We start from the raw sequence: 20,702 nt of genomic DNA, 5'->3' as shown, positions 1-20,702 counted from the left end.
CCAACCTCCCACCTTAATGATTAACTAAGATTGTTTCCCCCTTTTTCCATTTAAATTTGTCCTGGCTGAGCATAATCTTCAGAGTTGGTCTCTGGACAAGAGTCCAGCTTCTCTCTGGGTTGCTGACTTTTCTGAACAAAGCACCTTTCCTTTCTACTGACACTTGCCCCTCAACTATTGGCTTTTGAGCAGGGAGCAGCCAAACCTGAGTTCAGTAACCCTTACACTCTGCTTCTCCCTGGAAGTGCAGTTTGTCTGACAGGAGGGAAAGAGAAGTAGACTCCTTGAATATACTTATTACAGGGTCAGTTTTCCCCTCCTTCCCCTTTAGTTAAAAATCAAAAATTCAGTTCTGATAAATTGGATCGTTGTATTTTTTGCTTCTTTGGAAAGGGAGACACGTCCTTCTCTGGCACCACAGTCCCAGGGCTCGTGCACAGGTGAGCGTTCTCCAGTACTCTCTGCCGCAGCTCTGCAGAACTGATTAACACAGGGGCAGGAGCCGAGCAGATGAGACAAATGACTGCAGAGTTTCGGGTCTCCCCAGAGCAGATTAGACCTGTTTCAGTTGCCAAGGAGCAATATGCTTGCAGCCAGTTTTGAGTTCTCTTTCCTAGGCTCAAGCGCCAGTTGCTTCTGTACAGCCAGTTCAGAGGACTGTGGATGGCTTATCCAGCAAGATACAATGGTGGGAAGAATGGACCCTGAGGAAGTTGTTTATGGAATTCATTTTCCCATGGTTTAAGACACAGACACATCAAAAGGGAGGAAAAGCAACCGTTTAAAAAGAATCTCACTTAGCATGTCCTCTCTGGTCCTCTCCTATCTTCATGAGCTTGGAGTCAGCAAGACCGGCGCCCCAGTCTCATCAACAAAGCAGGGGTCTGGACAGTCCCGTGTCTAGGGGTCTTTATCCACCTTTATCTAAGACAGGCTGTCTTCTCCAGCCTTTCCAGTGCAGAGACCAAAGTCGGCAGCCAAGACTGCGTGAGCGTTCAGCGATTAATACGTCATTAGGCACTTGGTGTGATGGTATTTCAGGACTTTTCTGTGAATAAGTAATCTGAACATAGAATGAATCATCACAAAGGTTTTCCACGGCTAAGGTGAGAATGTGGAGTGAGTTTCTTTTAATTTTCCTTTCTTTTATATACAACCCCCCCCCAAAGACTGTTTTAATTAAGTGCTCCAACATTCATACTTACTAGCTTCCAGTACATTCATTTGTACTTTAATCACTTTTAAACATGTCCGTATAAACGGGGCTGCTTGCTCTTTGCCAGAAGAAACCTATAGTCTGCTTCTTGGAATTCTGAAAACATTTGTATGGTGAAATAACATGACTCTAAGCTCCATAAGGATGAAGAAAAAAGAAAAATTAATTTCAGAATTTGATTTATATATGTTTTCCAAAACCAAAAAACTGAACATTAATTGTGCTCTTGTAACAGTTTGCAAATGATATATCATATTGAACAAAGAGGAGCAAAGCAGTAGGTTTTTCTTTTTTCAAATTTTAATGGCATTTTCAAACATGTTATAAGGTGATTGCACAGAACACTGAACCACCGAGAACCCATCAAGTGGCTCCAAAAATCTTTTTCTTTCTACTCTTCCTGTGTCACGTGTTCATTTAGTTTTTCCATTTCTTCTGTCTCCTACCAGTTTTTCTGGGGAAGAGCTGGTGTATTTTAAAGCAAATACCACTTCATTTCACTTGCAAATATTTAAGTAGGTACCTTTATGAGATGATGGCTTTGTTTGTTTAACAAAAGCAGAACACTAGTATCACAACCCCCTCAAATAACATTAATTCCTTATCTAATATCTGAGTAATGTACAAGTTTCCTGGATTGTCTACAAAGAATAAAAATGTCTTTTAAAGATTGGACTGTTTGAATCAGGATGCAGGCAAGGCCCACACTGCATGTGGTCTGCAGGTCTCCTGAGCCTTTTTTCCTCAAGAATACCCACACCCCAACCCCTTTACTGTGCTATGCATCCCTTGTCCTGAGATTTATCTTATACTTTGGATTTGAATTACTGCTTCCTCCTGCATATTCTGAAGCTGATGGTAGATCAATAGAGTCTTCCTTTATGGTAGATAGAGTATAGCTTTATGGTTAGGAATACTTTATAAGTGGCGAGATGCTTTCTATTGCATCATATCAGAAGCACACCCTGACAGGTTGTCCCTTGTTTACTAACATTAAGAATAAGAAAGATATTCAAGTGCCATTAACTCACTTCACACATTATAAAGTTCTTTGCAACACATTACCTAATGGTTTTTATCAGCCATTGATGCTGCCAGTTCCACTATTTCACTGGAGTTTACAAAACACAGTTTTGGAAATTATTTATCTCCTAATGTTGTTACTTGTTATTCTATTTCCCCAAGTCCTGGATGTACTACTCACCTCATGACAGGCCAATAAATCGACAGACTATTGGGGCAAAGAATATTGACTTCATTTAAAAAGCCAGCACACCAGGAAGAAGGTGGCCTAGTGTCTGAAAGACCATCTCACCCACGTTAGAATTCAGACTTCTGTTAAAAAGGGAGGGGATGTGGTTCACTTTTGCAAGTTTCTTGGTGTTGTAATCCTTTGTTCTTGCAGCTCTTTGAGTAGGTATGGATGCTATGTTCCTGTAATCCTCCAACAAAGCAAAAGTTACTCTCTTATACAATGTTTTCTCCCAGTATTTACAGATTTTCAGAAATAATGAGCTTGTACCCTGGAACAACAGACTGGTTCCAAATAGGAAAAGGAGTATGTCAAGGCTGTATATTGTCACCTTGCTTATTTAACTTATATGCAGAGTACATCATGAGAATCGCTGGGCTGGAAGAAGCACAAGCTGGAATCAAGACTGTTGGGAGAAATATCAGTAACTTCAGATATGCAGATGACACCTCCCTTATGGCAGAAAGTGAAGAGGAACTCAAAAGCCTCTTGATGAAAGTGAAAGACAAGAGTGAAAAGGTTGGCTTGAAGCTCAACATTCAGAAAACAAAGATCATGGTATCTGATCCCATCACTTCATGGGAAATAGATGGAAAAACAGTGGAAACAGTGTCAGACTTTATTTTTTTGGACTCCAAAATCACTGCGGATGCTGATTGCAGCCATGAAATTAAAAGACGCTTACTCCTTGGAAGGAAAGTTATGACCAACTTAGATAGTATATTAAAAAGCAGAGACATTACTTTGCCAACAAAGGTCTGTCTAGTCAGGGCTATGGTTTTTCCCGTGGTCATGTATGGATGTGAGAGTTGGACTGTGAAGAAAGCTGATTGCCGAAGAATTGATGCTTTTGAACTGGAGTGCTGGAGAAGACTCTTGAGAGTCCCTTGGACTGCAAGGAGATCCAACCAGTCCATTCTAAAGGAGATCAATCCTGGGTGTTCATTGGAAGGACTGATGCTCAAGCTGAAACTGCAATACTTTGACCACCTCATGCGACAGGTTGACTCACTAGAAAAGACTCTGATGCTGGGAGGCATTGGGGGTGGGAGGAGAAGGGGACGACAGAAAATGAGATGGCTGGATGGCATCACCGACTCTGTGGACATGAGTTTCAGTGAACTCTGGGAGTTGGTGATGGACAGGGAGGCCTGGCGTGCTGTGATTCATGGGGTCGCAGAGAGTTGGACACGACTGAGTGACTGAACTGAACTGAACTAACTGACCCTAGCAATCTCAATAGTGAGCAAAGAATTTATTTTAAATGTATCATTATTATCTCATTTATTTTTATGTATCTGATGTATTTAATGTATTACATTGTCTTTTATTTGTATATTATTTGAGAGGATATTTCCTTTTAGTTTTTTTTTTTATGTTTTGATTTGCTCTATTTAGAAGTTATTATAAAAATTCCAGAGTGAATGTTATAATGAACCCCATTTAGTTATCATCCCCAGTTTTAACAATTTTGAACTCATGGTTAATTTTGTTTTATGTATACTACTCCCCTTTTCCACCCTGGATTATTTTGATTATTTGATTATTATTTAAGTCCCAAATATCACAAGATTTTATCTGTAAATAATCATGCCTAAATCAATGAACTGTTGCTGTTGTTCAGTTGCTAAGTTGTATCAGACTCTTTTTGACCCCCAGGGACTGCAGCAAGCCAGGCTTCCCTGTCCCTCACTATCTCCTGGAGTTTGCCCTAGTTCATGTCCATTAAATTGGTGATGCTGTCTAACCATCTCATCCTCTGCTTCCCTCTTCTCCTTTTGCCTTCAATCTTTCTGGCCTCTCATCAATTTCTATTGATTAAAGAGTCCAAGAACCCTGGTTGATAGCAGATTGAAACACATCCACTGTGTTTAAACACATGAATACATACTGATACCTTAACAACATGGAAGTTTTCAAAATAACAACCTCAGTGAAACTGCAGGATGCTATGGAGCCAGTCAGTTTTAAGACTATATGCCGCCACCCATGAAATTATCTTAACAAAAAAGGAAAGAAAATCAAACGTAAACTTATCATCTCCAGATCTAATAACCTATTTCCATGAAACATGAGTAACAAAGGAAGATATTAATGACTTGTGTCAGCAAATCCAGACTATAGGAAACTTTACAAGGTAAGTTCATTCATCTACCATAAATAAAGTACCAAGAAAAACAGAGGAAAGTGATCCCACTGATTAAAAGAGACTTAAAACATACATTTTTATATATTTGACATATATTACATTTGATGGACAGGGAAGCCTGGTGTTCTGCAGTCCATGGGTTCTCAAAGAGTCAGACACGACTGAGCAACTGAACTGAACACATAAACTGAACAAAGACATATACTTTATTTCAATCTTTATTTAGAGTAAGTGCAAAAAAAAATCATGAAACAATCAAGAACATTTGAATATTGACTATATATTTGAAGATAATAATTTTTTTAAAATCAGTGAACATTAATTCCTTACTGTCTTCAGATATATAGTAAACTAACTGGTTCCATAGCATCCAGCAGTTTTACGAGGTTGTTATTGTGAAACCTTCCATGTCGCTAAGGTAAAAGTCTATACTCATGTGTTTTTACATAGTGGATGTGTTTCAATCTGTTAACAACCAGGATTCTTAGACTCTTTAATCAACAGAAATTGATGAGTCCAGACCAAGAATTCAGGTAGGGCTTTGCTGGGACTCAGGCTGCAGCACAAAGGAGGGGAAACAAGTAACAGTTTCCCTTCCTTGCTACCTGAGCAGGGATGAAGGTGGACCCTTAAATGGGGTGAGGGTAGAGGCAGACCTGCGGGTCTGACTGGGCTGGAGAGGTGGCTTAGGTGGTTTGCCCACCACTTTGGTGGTGTTCCCGGCTCCTCAAAAGGGGCAGCTGGTGGGTTTTCTGTTCTTTCTGTATCTTGTTGTACATGATTTGTCCTAACTGTGCGTGCAAACAGTTATTTTTAGTTCCCTTTTAGTTTCTTTGTATTTTGTTGCTCAAGGAGCACTGGCTGGTATTCTTTAAAGGGAAATGTTACTTACAAGTCACAATCTTGATATTAGAGGGGACTGTTGGTGCTGAATTGGTTTCTCTTTCAGTGAACAGAAAGACCTAGGAAATGCATATCCATTTTGTATTAGTTCACTATATATTTTATCTTAGAATTCACATTCAGGTTATATGCTATTTTTTTATGTAATTTATCTTACCTTCATCTTTCTCTCATGCTGAGGAACCATGTTCTCAGTAACTACACTATAATTTTTATCCATTTGTTTTGTCCCACAATATGCAGTCACTGTTGCTAAATCAAACTTGGGTCCCCTGGCCCGTAGGCAATGAGGCCAGTCTACTGACACCAGGTTGCAGTGAAATAAAGCTCCCTGTGCACTGCAGATGCCAGGCGAGGAGTTCATGTAGCTAGTGCTCAAAGGACATGAATTACTCAATGGTTTTCGGGGAAAGGTTTTAAAAGGTAGGGTGAGGGGAGGGTGTGTGTGATCTGCACATGAACATTCTTCTGACTGGCTGGTTATGAGGTAATTGAGAGTCAACATCTTTGACCTTCTGGTTCCAGCTGTTCTGGGGTCTATATCCTTGTAGGTAGCATAAAGTTAACTTCTTCCACCTGGTGAGGGTTTCATTATCTGCAAAACAGCTCAAAAGACATGACTCAATATTATCTACAGCCCTTGAAGAACTAAAGGTCCCTGACTTTGTTTAAAGGCTAAAGCATTATTATTTTGTCTTGCTTGACTGTTTTCCTTTCTTTCACGTTTTCTCATTTCTCTGACTAAACTTATTCTTTGACTAAAGTTTTTCTACAGACAAAAGGCAGGAGGAAAACTTGTCACAGTTGGGGATTCTTATTCTAGGAAGGTCCACGGGGTCCTATCGGTTATACCCTCAGCCTTAGAATAACTATAGGACAGCAACAGCAATATTATTACTGAAAACATTTTAAGCCTTATTTTGTCTTCTTCTTTTTTTTTTTTTTTTTTTTGTCTTTTTAATTTTCCCCGCATGAATGTGCAATCAACTGTATTTTGAAGTCCCTCTATAGTTATGTTATCAGTGTGTCAATGATAATCAGGGTTCATTTGTTTATTTTTGCCTTCATTGTATGGATGCCAATTTTTAATTTTAAATTTGATTCAAGTTTACACCAATTTTTTTTTAATTTTTATTTTTTAAATTTTAATTGGAGGCTAATTACTTTACAATATTTATTGGTTTTGCCATACATTGACATGAATCCTCCCTGGGTGTACGTGTGTTCTCCATCTTGAACGCCCCTCCAACTTCCCTCCTCATACCATCCCTCTGGGTCATCCCAGATCACCAGCCCCAAGCATCCTGTATCATGCATCGAACCTTTTCTGGCGATTTGTTTCACGTATGATAATATACATGTTTCAATGCCATTCTCCCAAATCATCCCACCCTTGCCCTCGCCCACACGAATCCAAAAGACTGTTATATACATCTGTGTCTCTTTTGCTGTCTTGCATACAGGGTTATCGTTACCATCTTTCTAAATTCCATATATATGCGTTAGTATACTGTACTGGTGTTTTTCTTTCTGGCTTACTTCACCCTTGTATAATAGGCTCCAGTTTCATCCACCTCATTAGAACTGATTCAAATGTAGTATTTTTAATGGCTTAGTAATACTCCATTGTGTATATGTACCAAAGCTTTCTTATCCATTCGCCTGCTGATGGACATCTAGGTTGCTTCCATGTCCTGGCTATTATAAACAGTGCTGCGATGAACATTGGGGTACATATATCTCTTTCAATTCTGGTTTCCTCAGTGTGTATGCCCAGGAGTGGGATTGCTGGGTTGTATGGTAGTTCTATTTCCAGTTTTTTAAGGAATCTCCACACTGTTCTCCATAGTGGCTGTACTAGTTTGCATTCCCACCAACAGTGTAAAAGGGTTCCCTTTTATCCACACCCTCTCCAGCATTTATTGCTTGTAAACGTTTGGATAGCAGCCATTCTGATCATCATGAGATGGTACCTCATTGTGGTTTTGATTTGCATTTCTCTGATAATGAGTGATGTTGAGCATCTTTTCATGTGTTTGCTAGTCATCTGTATGTCTTCTTTGGAGAAATGTCTGTTTAGTTCTTTGGCCCATTGTTTGACTGGGTCGTTTATTTTTCTGGAATTTAGCTGCAGGAGTTGCTTGTATATTTCTAAGATTAATTCTTTGTCAGTTGCTTCATTTGCTATTATTTTCTCCCATTCTGAAAGCTGTCTTTTCACCTTGCTTATAGTTTCCTTTGCTGTGCAGAAGCTTTTAATTTTAATTAGGTCCCATTTGTTTATTTTTGCTTTTGTTTCCAATATTCTGGGAGGGAGGTCGTGGAGGATCCTGCTGTGAATTATGTTGGAGAGTTATTTGCCTATGTTCTTCTCTAGGAGTTTTATAGTTTCTGGTCTTGCATTTAGATCTTTAATCCATTTTGAGTTTATTTTTGTGTATGGTGTTAGAAAGTGTTCTAGTTTCATTCTTTTACAAGTGGTTGATCAGTTTTCCCAGCACCACTTGTTAAAGAGATTGCCTTTTCTCCATTCAATATTTTTGCCTCCTTTGTCAAAGATAAGGTGTCCATAGGTGTATAGATTTATTTCTAAGCTTTCTATTTTGTTCCATTTATCTATATTTCTATCTTTGTGCCAGTACCATACTGTCTTGATGACTGTGGCTTTGTAGTAGAGCCTGAAGTCCAGCAGGTTGATTCCCTCAGTTCCATTCATCTTTCTCAACATTGCTTTGACTATTCGAGGTTTTTTGTATTACCATACAAATTGTGAAATTATTTGTTCTAGCTCTGTGAAACATACCATTGGTAGCTTGATAGGGATTGCTTTGAATCTAGAGATTGCTTTGGATAGTATACTCATTTTCACTATATTGATTCTTCCAATCCATGAACATGGTATATTTCTCCATCTATTAGTGTCCTTTTTTATTTTTTTCACCAGTGTTTTATAATTTTTATATATAGGTCTTTTGTTTCTTTAGGTAGATATATTCCTAAGTATTTTATTCTTTTCGTTGCAATGGTGAAGAATTGATTCCTTAATTTCTCTATTTTCTCATTATAAGTATATAGGAATGCAAGGGATTTCTGTGTGTTGATTTTATATCCTGCTACTTTACTATATTCATTGGTTAGCTCTAGTAATTTTCTGGTGGAGTCTTTAGGGTTTTCTGTGTAGAGGATCATGTCATCTGCAAATAGTGAGAGTTTTACTTCTTCTTTTCCAATTTGGATTCCTTTTTTCTGCACTGATTTCTGTGGCCAAAACTTCCAAAACTATGTTGAATTGTAGTGGTGAGAGTGGGCACCCTTGTCTTGTTCCTGACTTTAGGGGGAATACTTTCAATTTTTCACCACTGAGGATAATGTTTGCTGTGGGTTTGTCATATATAGCTTTTATTATATTGAGGAATGTTCCTTCTATTCCCACCTTCTGGAGGGTTTTGATCATAAATGGATGTTGAATTTTGTCAAAGGCTTTCTCTGCACCTATTGAGATAATCGTATGCTTTTTATTTTTCAATTTGTTAATGTGGAGTATCACATTGATTGATTTGTGGATATTGAAGACTCTGCGATAAAGCCCGCTTGTCATGATGTATGATCTTTTTAATGTGTTGTTGGATTCTGATTGCAAGAATTTTGTTCAGGATTTTTGCATCTATGTTCATCAGTGATATTGGCCTGTAGTTCCTTTTTTTGTGGCATCTTTGTCAGGTTTTGGTATTAGGGTGATGGTGGCCTCATAGAATGAGTCTGGAAGTTTACCTTCCTCTGCAATTTTCTGGAAGAGTTTGAGTAGGATAGGTGTTAGCTCTTCTCTAAATTTTTGGTAGAATTCAGCTGTGAAGCCATCTGGACCTGGGCTTTTGTTTGCTGGAAGATTTCTGATTACAGTTTCAATTTCTGTGCTTGTGATGGGTCTATTAAGATTTTCTATTTCTTCCTGGTTCAGTTTTGGAAAGTTGTACTTTTCTAAGAATTTGTCCATTTCTTCCAAGTTGTCCATTTTATTGGCATATAATTGCTGACAATAGTCTCTTATGATCCTTTGTATTTCTGTGTTGTCTGTTTTGATCTCTCCATTTTCATTTCTATTTTTATTGATTTGCTTTTTCTCCCTTTGTTTCTTGATGGCTAGTGGTTTGTCAATTTTATTTACCCTCTCAAAGAACCAGCTTTTGGCTTAGCTGATTTTTGCTATGGTTTCTTTTGTTTCTTTTGCATTTATTTCTGCTCTAATTTTTAAGATTTCTTTCCTTCTACTAACCCTGGGGTTCTTAATTTCTTCCTTTTCTAGTTGCTTTAGGTGTAGAGTTAGGTTATTTAGTTGACTTTTTTCTTGTTTCTTGAGGTGTGCCTATATTGCTATGAACCTTCCCCTTAGCACCGCTTTTACAGTGTCCCAGGGGTTTGGGGCTGTTTTATTTTCCTTTTCATTCATTTCTATGCATACTTTGATTTCTTTTTTGATTTCTTCTATGATTTGTCGGTTATTTAGCAGCATGTTGTGCAGCCTTCATATGTTGGAATTTTTAATAGTTTTTCTCCTGTAATTGAGATCTAATCTTACTGCATTGTGGTCAGAAAAGATGTTGGGAATGACTTCAATTTTTTTGCATTTGCCGAGGCTAGATTTATGGCCCAGGATGTGATCTATCCTGGAGAAGATTCCGTGTACGTTTGAGAAAAAGGTTAAATTCATTGTTTTGGGATGAAATGTCCTATAGATATCTATTAGGTCTAACTGGTCTATTGTATCATTTAATGTTTGTGTTTTCCTTGTTAATTTTCTGTTTAGTTGATCTATCCATGGTGTGAGTGGGGTATTAAAGTCTCCCACTATTATTGTGTTATTGTTAATTTCCCCTTTTATACCTGTTACCAATTGTCTTACATATTGTGGTGCTACTATGTTGGGTGCATAAATATTTATAATTGTTACATCTTCTTGGATCAATCCTTTGTTCCTTATGTAGTGTCCTTCTTTGTCTCTTTTCACAGCCTTTGTTTTAACGTCTATTTTATCTGATATGACTATTGCTACTCCTGCTTTCTTTTGGTCTCTATTTGCCTGGAATATCTTTTTCCAGCCCTTCACTTTCAGTTTGCAAGTGTCCCTTGTTTCAAGGTGCGTCTCTCGTAGACAACATTTATAGGGGTCTTGTTTTTGTATCCATTCAGCAAGTCTTTGTCTTTTGGTTGGGGCATTCATCCCATTTTCATTTGTAATTATTGATAAGTATGATCCTGTTGCCATTTACTTTACTGTTTTGGGTTCGAGTTTACACACCCTTTCTGTGTTTCCTATTTAGAGAAGGTGCTTTAGCATTTCTTGGAAAGCTGGTTTTGTGATGCTGAATTCTTGAAGCTTTTGCTTGTCTGTAAAGCTTTTGATTTCTTTTTCATATTTGAATGAGATCCTTGCAGGGTACAGTAATCTGGGCTGTAGGTTATTTTCTCTCATCATTTTAAGTGTGTCCTGCCATTCCCTCCTGGCCTGAAGAGTTTCTATTGCAAGATCAGCTGTTATCCTTGTGGGAATCACCTTGTGTGTTATTTGTTGTTTTTCCTTTGCTGCTTTTAATATTTGTTCTTTATGTTTGATCTTTGTTAATTTGATTAATATGTGTCTTGGAGTATTTCGCCTTGGGTTTATCCTGTTAGGGACTCTCTGGGTTTCTTGGACTTGAGTGATTATTTCCTTCTCCATTTTAGGGAAGTTTTCAACTATTATCTCCTCAAGTACTTTCTCATGGTCTTTCTTTTTGTCTTCTTCTTCTGGGACTCCTATGATTCGGATGTTTGGGTGTTTTACATTGTCACAGAGGTCTCTGAGATCGCCCTCATTTCCTTTAATTCATTTTTCTTTTTTCTCTCTGTTTCATTGTTTCTACCATTCTATCTTCTATCTCACTTATCCTGTCTTCTGCCTCCATTATTCTACTGTTTGTTCCATCCAGAGTGTTCTTGATCTCACTTACTGCATTATTCATTATATATTGACTCTTTTTTATTTCTTCTAGATCCTTGTTAAACCTTTCTTGCATCTTCTCAATCCTTGTCTCCAGGATATTTATCTGTAACTCCATTTTGTTTCAAGATTGGATCATTTTTACTATCATTATTTGGAATTCTTTATCAGGTAGACTCCTTATCTCTTCCTCTTTTGTTTTGGGTTGGTTTGAATTTATCCTGTTCCTTTACCTGCTGGGTATTTCTCTGCCTCTTCATCTTGCTTATATTCCTGTGTTTGGGGTGGCCTTTCCATATTCTGGCAGTGTGTGGAGTTCTCTTTATTGTAGAGTTTCCTCACTGTGGGTGTGGTTGGATGGGTGGCTTGTCAAGGTTTCCTGGTTAGGGAAGCTTGTGTTGGTGTTCTGGTGAGTGGAGCTGGATTTCTTCTCTCTGGAGTGCAGTGAAGTGTCCAGTAATGAGCTATGAGATGTCAGTGGGTTTGGAGTGACTTTGGGCAGCCTGTATACTGAAGTTCAGAGATATTTTCCTGTGTTGCTAGAGAATTTGTCTGGTATGTCTTGCTCTGGACCTTGTTGGCCCTTGGGTGGTGCTTGGTTTCAGTGTACATGTGGAGGCATTTGCTAACCTTATAGAGCTTCTGCATCTTTGGCTGCAAATTTCATGCAAAGATGGGGTTGATACATGACAGAAATTGTATGGACCTAAAAGAAGCAGAAGATATTAAGAAGAGGTGGCAAGAATACACAGAAGAACTATACAAAAAAGATCTTCATGACCAATATAATCACAATGATGTGATCACACGCCTACAGCCAGACATTTTGGAATGTGAAGTCAAGTCGGCCTTAGAAAGCATCACTACGAACAAAGCTAGTGGAAATGGTGGAATTCCAGTTGAGCTATTTCAAATCCTGAAACACGATGCTGTGAAAGTGCTGCACTCAATATGCCAGCAAATTTGGAAAACTCAGCAGTGGCCACAGGACTGGAAAAAGTCAGTCTTCATTCCAATCCCAAAGAAAGGCAATGCCAAAGAATGCTCAAACTACTGCACAATTGCACTCATCTCACATGCTAGTAAAGTCATGCTCAAAATTCTCCAAGTCAGGCTTCAGCAATACGTGAACTGTGAACTTCAGATGTTCAAGCTGGTTTTAGAAAAGGCAGAGGAACCAGAGATCAAATTGCCAACATCTGCTGGATCATGGAAAAAGCAAGAGAGTTCCAGAACAACATCTATTTCTGCTTCATTGACTATGCCAAAGCCTTTCACTGTGTGGATCACAACAAACTGAAAAATTCCGAAAGAAAAGGGAATACCAGACCACCTGACCTGCCTCTTGAGAAACCTGTATGCAGGTCAGGAAGCAACAGTTAGAACTGGACGTGGAACAACAGACTGGTTCCAAATAGGAAGAGGAGTACGTCAAGGTTGTATATTGTCACCCTGCTTATTTAACTTCTATGCAGAGTACATCATGAGGAACGCTGGAGTGGAGAAGCACAGGCTGGAATCAAGATTGCTGGGAGAAATATCAGTAACCTCAGATATGCAGATGACACCACCCTTATGGCAGAAAGTGAAGAGGAACTCAAAAGCCTCTTGATGAAAGTGAAAGAGAACAGTGAAAAAGTTGGCTTGAAGCTCAACATTCGGAAAACAAAGATCATGGCATCTGGTCCCATCACTTCATGGGAAATAGATGGTGAAACAGTGGAAACAGTGTCAGACTTTATGTTTTTGTGCTCCAAAATCACTGCGGATGCTGTTTGCAGCCATGAAATTAAAAGACGCTTACTCCTTGGAAGGAAAGTTATGACCAACCTAGATAGCATATTAGAAAGCAGAGACATTACTTTGCCAACCAAGGTCCGTCTAGTCAAGGCTATGGTTTTTCCCGTGGTCATGTATGGATGTGAGAGTTGGACTGTGAAGAAAGCTGATTGCCGAAGAATTGATGCTTTTGAACTGTGTTGCTGGAGAAGACTCTTGAGAGTCCCTTGGACTGCAAGGAGGTCCAAACAGTCCATCCTAAAGGAGATCAGTCCTGTGTGTTCTTTGGAAGGACTGATGTTAAAGCTGAAACTTCAATAATTTGGCCACCTCATACAACGAGTTAACTCACTGGTAAAGACTCTGATACTCGGAGGTACTGGGGCCAGAAGGAGAAGGGGACGACAGAGAATGAGATGGCTGGATGGCATCACTCACTCGATGGGTGTGAGTTTGAGTGAACTCCAGGGGTTGGTGATGGACAGGGAGGCCTGGTGTGCTGTGATTCATGGGGTCGCAAAGAGTCAGACACGACTGAGCAAATGAACTGAACTGAACTGAACTGATGGAGGTGTTTGATGAGCCCCTATCAATTAATGTTCCCTGGAGTCAGGAGTTCTCTGGTGTTCTCAGGATTTGGACTTAAGCCTCCTGACTCTGGTTTTCAGTCTTATTCTTGCAGTAGCGTCAAGACTTCTCTATCTGTCACTTCCAAGGCGGTTCCCTCTGTTTTAGCTTCTTCTGTTTGCTGGTCTCTTCAGTGTCTTATTTGTGCCCTGACACAAGGGGGCGGTAGTGGACACTTTTTTAGGCTCACTTGTTCAGTCGTGTTGTAGGGAGGGAGGAATACTGCAAACAAATATCACCGGCATTTGTGGGGAGCACTTGCAGTGTCTCAGCCGCACTGGGTCTGCCCCCACTCACAGCATGTGTGCTTTCCCTGTCTACACTGCTCACACTCTAGGTTGCTCTGATGGGAACTCTCTGAGGCAGGCCATGGGTTGCATGCACTTCCCAGATCAAAGTCGCTCAGGTTTAGGTTCTTGGTACTCCACAATGGTGCAGACTCAGTTGGGCCTGCGTTTTGTGCCCTTCCCCGGTCCGAGCAGCTTAGGTGACCAGGTGTTTGGCGAGTGTGCTCGCTGTGACTTATTGCCTCCCAGGTCTCTGCCACTCGGTTTTCTGGGTGTACAACCAGTGCACCTTCTTAGACAGATGTCCACCATACAGAATTCCCAAGAAGTCTTGGTTAGCAACCAAGCCTGCTTACAGTTTGGTATCGGATGCCTCTTTGGGGCCGCAATTGCCCTCTTCTGGCTCTGGCTGTCCTCCCCTGCCTGTCTTGGTAGGGGATGGGCCATCCGCTGCCAGCTAGCTCTAGTCAGTCCTTTGTTCTGTGAGCGGGTCTGGCGGTGTCTTAGGTTAGGGCTTTTCGCCTTTTCATAGGATAGCTATCCTACAGTATTCTTTGCTATCTCAAGTTAGCTCCCTCAGATTGCCCTCGGGGCATTCAGGCCTGGTCCTTACTCTAAACAGTGCAGCCCACGCCTCCCTGCCCAGCCCCCACTTGCTAGTGGGGGATGCCGGCGTCTGTGCTGTTTCTCCACTGGGAGTTACAGTTGGGCTGTGGGTTTTAATTATTTATTTATTTTTCCTCCCAGTTATGTTGCCCTCTGAGGTTCCAAGGCTCGCCACAGACTCGCCAGTGAGAGTGTTTCCTGGTATTTGGAAACGTCTTTCTTTTTTAAGACTCCCTTCCTGGGACAGATCTCTGTCCCTACCTCTTTTGTCTCTTTATATCGTTTATATTTTTTCCTACCTCCTTTCGAAGACAATGGGCTGCTTTTCTGGGTTCCTGATATTCTCTCCTGGCATTCAGAAGTTGTTTTGTGGAATTTACTCAGTGTTCAAATGTTCTTTTGATGAATTTGTGGAGGAGAAAGTCATCTCCCCATCCTATTCCACTGCCATCTTAGTACTGCCCCCCCCACATCAAATATTTTTATGCTTACAAAATCACATGTATAAAATAAAGTATATTTAAAGAAGTCTGCTTCTGTCACCATTTCCTCTGCTCTATTTCGTTTCTTCTCTAACATGTAACTATTTAAAATATATTTTGGTTTTGTTTCCATTGTTTTCTATATTTATTTCTTAGATAAATAGTAGCATTTTATGCTTTCTTTTTCCTACCTTACTTTTTTTTTACCCTCAATTTTATATTTATTGCTTTTGTTTTATCACTAAGTCATGTCCAGCTCTTTTGCAACCCCATGGACTGTAGTCCACAAGGCTCCTCTGTCTGTGGGATTCTCCTGGCCAGAATACTAAAGTGGGTAGCCATTTACTTCTCTAGGGGATCTTCCTGACCCAGGGTTCAAATTCACATTTCCTGGATTGATAACAGATTCTTTATCACCAAGCCACCTGAGAAGCCCAATACACAGCAATGTATTCCTCATTCTTTGGATGCAATGGAATACTACTCAGCAATAACAAGGAATGACATCTTGATATATGCCACAACATGGATGAATCTCATAATAGCTATACTGAGTGAAAGAAGCCAGGCAAAATGGATTGCAAAGGTTATGATTCCATTTACATAAAATTCTTGTAACTAAAAATAATCTGTAGTGACAGAAAGTAGCAAATACTTGGGTCCTAGAGGCTGAAGGAACTGTCAAGTGAAGGGTGATGAAAAGGATTATTTACCAAGAGGCATGAAGGGCCCAACTGGTAAAGAATCGACCTGTAATGGAGGAGACCTGGGATTGACCCCTGGGTTGGGAAGATGCCCTGGAGAAGGGAAAGGCTGGCTCCGGCACCTCGCAACCGACCGCGCAGAAGAGTGACCGAGAAGAGCTACCCCACGCCCAAGGTCAGGGCAGTGGCCGAGAGGAGCTGTCCCACATCCAAGAAGTGGTGGATGCTCAGGCCCAGGAGGGCCGAGAGGAGCTACTCCACGTTCAAGGTCAGGAGGGGTGACCTTGAGGAGATATTCCTCGTCCAAGGTAAGGTACAGCGGCTGCACTTTGCTGGAGCAGCTGTGAAGAGATTTTCCACGACCAAGGTAAGAGAAACCCAAATAAGACGATAGGTTAAGGGCAGACACACTGAAATCATAATCACAGAAAACTAGTTGATCTGATCATATGGACCACAACCCTGTCTAACTCAATGAAACTAAGCCATGCCGTGTGGGGCCACCAAAGACAGACAGGTCATGGTGGAGAGGTCTGACAGAATGTGGTCCACTGGAGAAGGGAATGGCAAACCACTTCAATGTACTTGCCTTGATAACCCCATGAAGAGTATCAAAAGGCAAAATGATAGGATACTGAATGAGGAATTCCCCAGGTCGGTAGGTGCCCAATATGCTACTGGAGATCAGTGGAGAAATAATGCCAGAAAGGATGATGGGATGGAGCCAAAGCAAAACAAATACCCAGTTGTGGATGTGACTGGTGATAGAAGTAAGGTCGGATGCTGTAAAGAGCAATATTGCATAGGAACCTGGAATGTTAGGTCCATGAATGAAGGCAAATTGGAAGTGGTCAAACAGGAGATGACAAGAGTGAAGGGCAATATTCTAGGAATCAGTGAACTAAAATGGACTGGAATGGGTGAATTTAATTCAGATGACCATTATATCTTCTACTGTGGGCAGGAATCCCTTAGAAGAAATGGAGTAGCCATCATGGTCAACAAAAGAGTCCGAAATGCAGTACTTGGATGCAATCTCAAAACGACAGAATGATCTCTGTTCGTTTCCAAGGCAAACCATTCAATATTACAGTAATCCAAGTCTATGCCCCAACCAGTAATGCTGAAGAAGCTGAAGCTGAACAGTTCTATGAAGACCTACAAGACCTTTCAGAACTAACACTCAAAAAAGATTTCCTTTTCATTACAGGGTACTGGAATGCAAAAGTAGGAATTCAAGAAACACCTGGAGGAACAGGCAAATTTGGGCTTGGAGCATGGAATGAAGCAGGGAAAAGGCTAATAGAGTTTTTCCAGGACAACGTACTGGTCATAGCAAACACCCTCTTCCAACAACACAAGAGAAGACTCTACACATGGACATCACCAGATGGTCAACACTGAAATCAGATTGATTATATTCTTTGCAACCAAAGATGGAGAAGCTCTATACATTCAGCAAAAACAAGACCAGGAGCTGACTGTGGCTCAGATCATGAACTCCTTATTGCCAAATTCAGACTTAAATAGAAGAAAGTAGGGAAAACCACTAGACCTTTCAGATATGACCTAAATCAAATCCCTTATGATTATACAGTGGAAGTAAGAAATAGATTTAAGGGACTAGATCTGATAGATAGAGTGCCTGATGAACTATGGACAGAGGTTAATGACATTGTACAGGAGACAGGGATCAAGACCATCCCCATGAAAAAGAAATGCAAAAAAGCCAAATGGCTGTCTGAGGAGGCCTTACAAATAGCTGTTAAAAGAAGGGAAGTGAAAAACAAAGGAGAAAAAGAAAGATATAAGCACCTGAATGCAGAGTTCCAAAGAATAGCAAGGAGAGAAAAGAAAGCCTTCCTCAGCGATCAATGCAAAGAAATAGACAAAAACAACAGAATAGGAAAAATAAGAGATCTTTTCAAGAAAACTGAAGATATCAAGGGAACATTTCATGCAAAGATGAGCTCGATAAAGGACAGAAATGGTACGGACCTAACAGAAGCAGAAGATATTAAGAAGAGGTGGCAAGAATACATAGAAGAACTGTACAAAAAAGATCTTCACGATGAAGATAATCACGATGACATGATCACTCACCTGGAGCCAGACATCTTGGAATGTGAAGTCAAGTGTGCCTTAGAGAGCATCACTATGAAAAAAGCTAGTGGAGGTGATGGAATTCCAATTGAGCTATTTCAAATCCAGAAAGATGATGCTGTGAAAGTGCTGCACTCAATATGCCAGCAAATTTGGAAAACTCAGCAGTGGCCACAGGACTGGAAAAGGTCAGTCTTCATTCCAATCCCAAAGAAAGGCAATGCCAGAGAATGCTCAAACTACTGCACAATTGCACTTATCTCACACGATAGTAAAGTCATGCTCAAAATTCTCCAAGCCAGGCTTCAGCAATATGTGAACCGTGAACTTACAGATGTTCAAGCAGGCACCAGAGATCAAATCGCCAATATCCACTGGATCATGGAGAAAGCAAGAGATTTCCAGAAAACCGTCTATTTCTGCTTCATTGACTATGCCAAAGCCTTTGACTGTGTGGATCATAATAAACTGTGAAACATTCTGAAAGACATGGGAATACCAGACCACCTAACCTGCCTCTTGAGAAACCTGTATGCAGGTCAGGAAGCAACAGTTAGAACTGGACGTGGAACAACAGACTGGTTCCAAATAGGAAAAGGAGTACGTCAAGGTTGTATATGTCACCCTGCTTATTTGACTTATATGCAGAGTACATCATGAGGAACGCTGGGCTGGGAGAAGCACGAGGTGGAATCAAGATTGCTGGGAGAAATATCAGTAACCTCAGATATGCAGATGACACCACCCTTATGGCAGAAAGTGAAGAGGAACTCAAAAGCCTCTTGATGAAAGTGAAAGAGAACAGTGAAAAAGTTGGCTTGAAGCTCAACATTCAGAAAACAAAGATCATGGCATCTGGTCCCATCACTTCATGGGAAATAGATGGAGAAACAGTGGAAACAGTGTCAGACTTTATGTTTTTGTGCTCCAAAATCACTGCGGATGCTGTTTGCTGCCATGAAATTAAAAGATGCTTACTTCTTGAAAGGAAAGTTATGACCAACCTAGATAGCATATTAGAAAGCAGAGACATTACTTTGCCAACCAAGGTCCGTCTAGTCAAGGCTATGGTTTTTCCCGTGGTCATGTATGGATGTGAGAGTTGGACTGTGAAGAAAGCTGATTGCCGAAGAATTGATGCTTTTGAACTGTGTTGCTGGAGAAGACTCTTGAGAGTCCCTTGTACTGCAAGGAGGTCCAACCAGTCCATCCTAAAGGAGATCAGTCCTGGGTGTTCATTGGAAGGACTGATGTTAAAGCTGAAACTTCAATAATTTGGCCACCTCATACAACAAGTTAACTCACTGGTAAAGACTCTGATACTCGGAGGTACTGGGGCCAGAAGGAGAAGGGGACGACAGAGAATGAGATGGCTGGATGGCATCACTCACTCGATGGGTGTGAGTTTGAGTGAACTCCAGGGGTTGGTGATGGACAGGGAGGCCTGGTGTGCTGTGATTCATGGGGTCGCAAAGAGTCGGACACGACTGAGTGACTTAACTGAACCCACTCCAATACTCTGATCTGGAGAATCCCATTCACTGTGTAGTCCATGGAGTTGCAAAGAGTCAGACACGACTGAGGAAATTTCACTTCACATGAAGGGCCCAATGAGTCTATTCACTGTCTGGATTGAGGTTATGGTTTTATGGGTCCATACACATGTTAAAATTCTTCAAACTTTGTCTTTTAAATATGCGCAATTATTATATGTCATTCATACCACAATCAAATTGGTAATTTTTAAAGAAACCTTTATGACCTGACTTTTGCTTTGCCTCTTCCCCTTCTCTTAGAGAAGGGAATCATGAACTTCTGCTGAGAAGCAAGCCTCCAAGGTCTTTTTTTTCTCAGCTCATTAGAAGATATTGGCTCTAACTCGGAGAATACACTTGTCTTTAAAAAAGGTCTTGTCTGAATCATGTTCTCCCGTTCCTTAGATATTGTTTGAACAAATATGCAAAGGAAAACTGGTTAAATGGTTGAGTACTGAATTTCTCTTGTCATTGCTTTTCACTGTGATAAATGAACTCATATTGCAATAGGGATTACTGCACAATAAAGAGCATGTTTCTGTGAGCTGCAGCACAACCCACTAAAACAATTGCAGGAAAAGAAATGAGAAGACTAGATTTCTGGTTAGCACTACCAGCTGCGAGAACTTGGGTGCATATGTGCATGCTCAGTCCACAGTCATGCCTGACTTTTTCCAACCCCCATGGACTGCCACCCACCAGGTTCCTCTGTCCATGGGATTATTCCAGCAAGAATACCAGAATGTGTTGTCATTTCCTCCTCCAGGGGATCTTCCCGACCCAGGAACTGAACCTGAGTCTCCTGAGGCTCTGTATTAGAAGGTAGATTCTGAGCCACTTGGGAAGCCCTGTGAGAACTTTAGTAAAACTTTAAACTCATTTGCCTCAGTTTCTGCTGAGACAAGAAGTTCTGCTTATCATTTTTTCATCAGCTGGAACAACATTTCAATATGATGACTTTTGTTTTACCTATATTACTTAATGAATAAGATCTTTAGCGGTTGTGTATTAGCTCTCATGAAATAGGTATAAACACTAACTTTTAAAACATAAGTTGGAGCATTTATTCTAGAATTGTATGA

The sequence above is a fragment of the Moschus berezovskii genome, chromosome 21 (genome assembly GCF_049115385.1).
Source record: "Moschus berezovskii isolate FMDL1 chromosome 21, NW_MosBer_1.0, whole genome shotgun sequence".
NCBI lineage: Eukaryota > Metazoa > Chordata > Mammalia > Artiodactyla > Moschidae > Moschus > Moschus berezovskii.
This window is presented reverse-complemented; position numbering follows the sequence as displayed.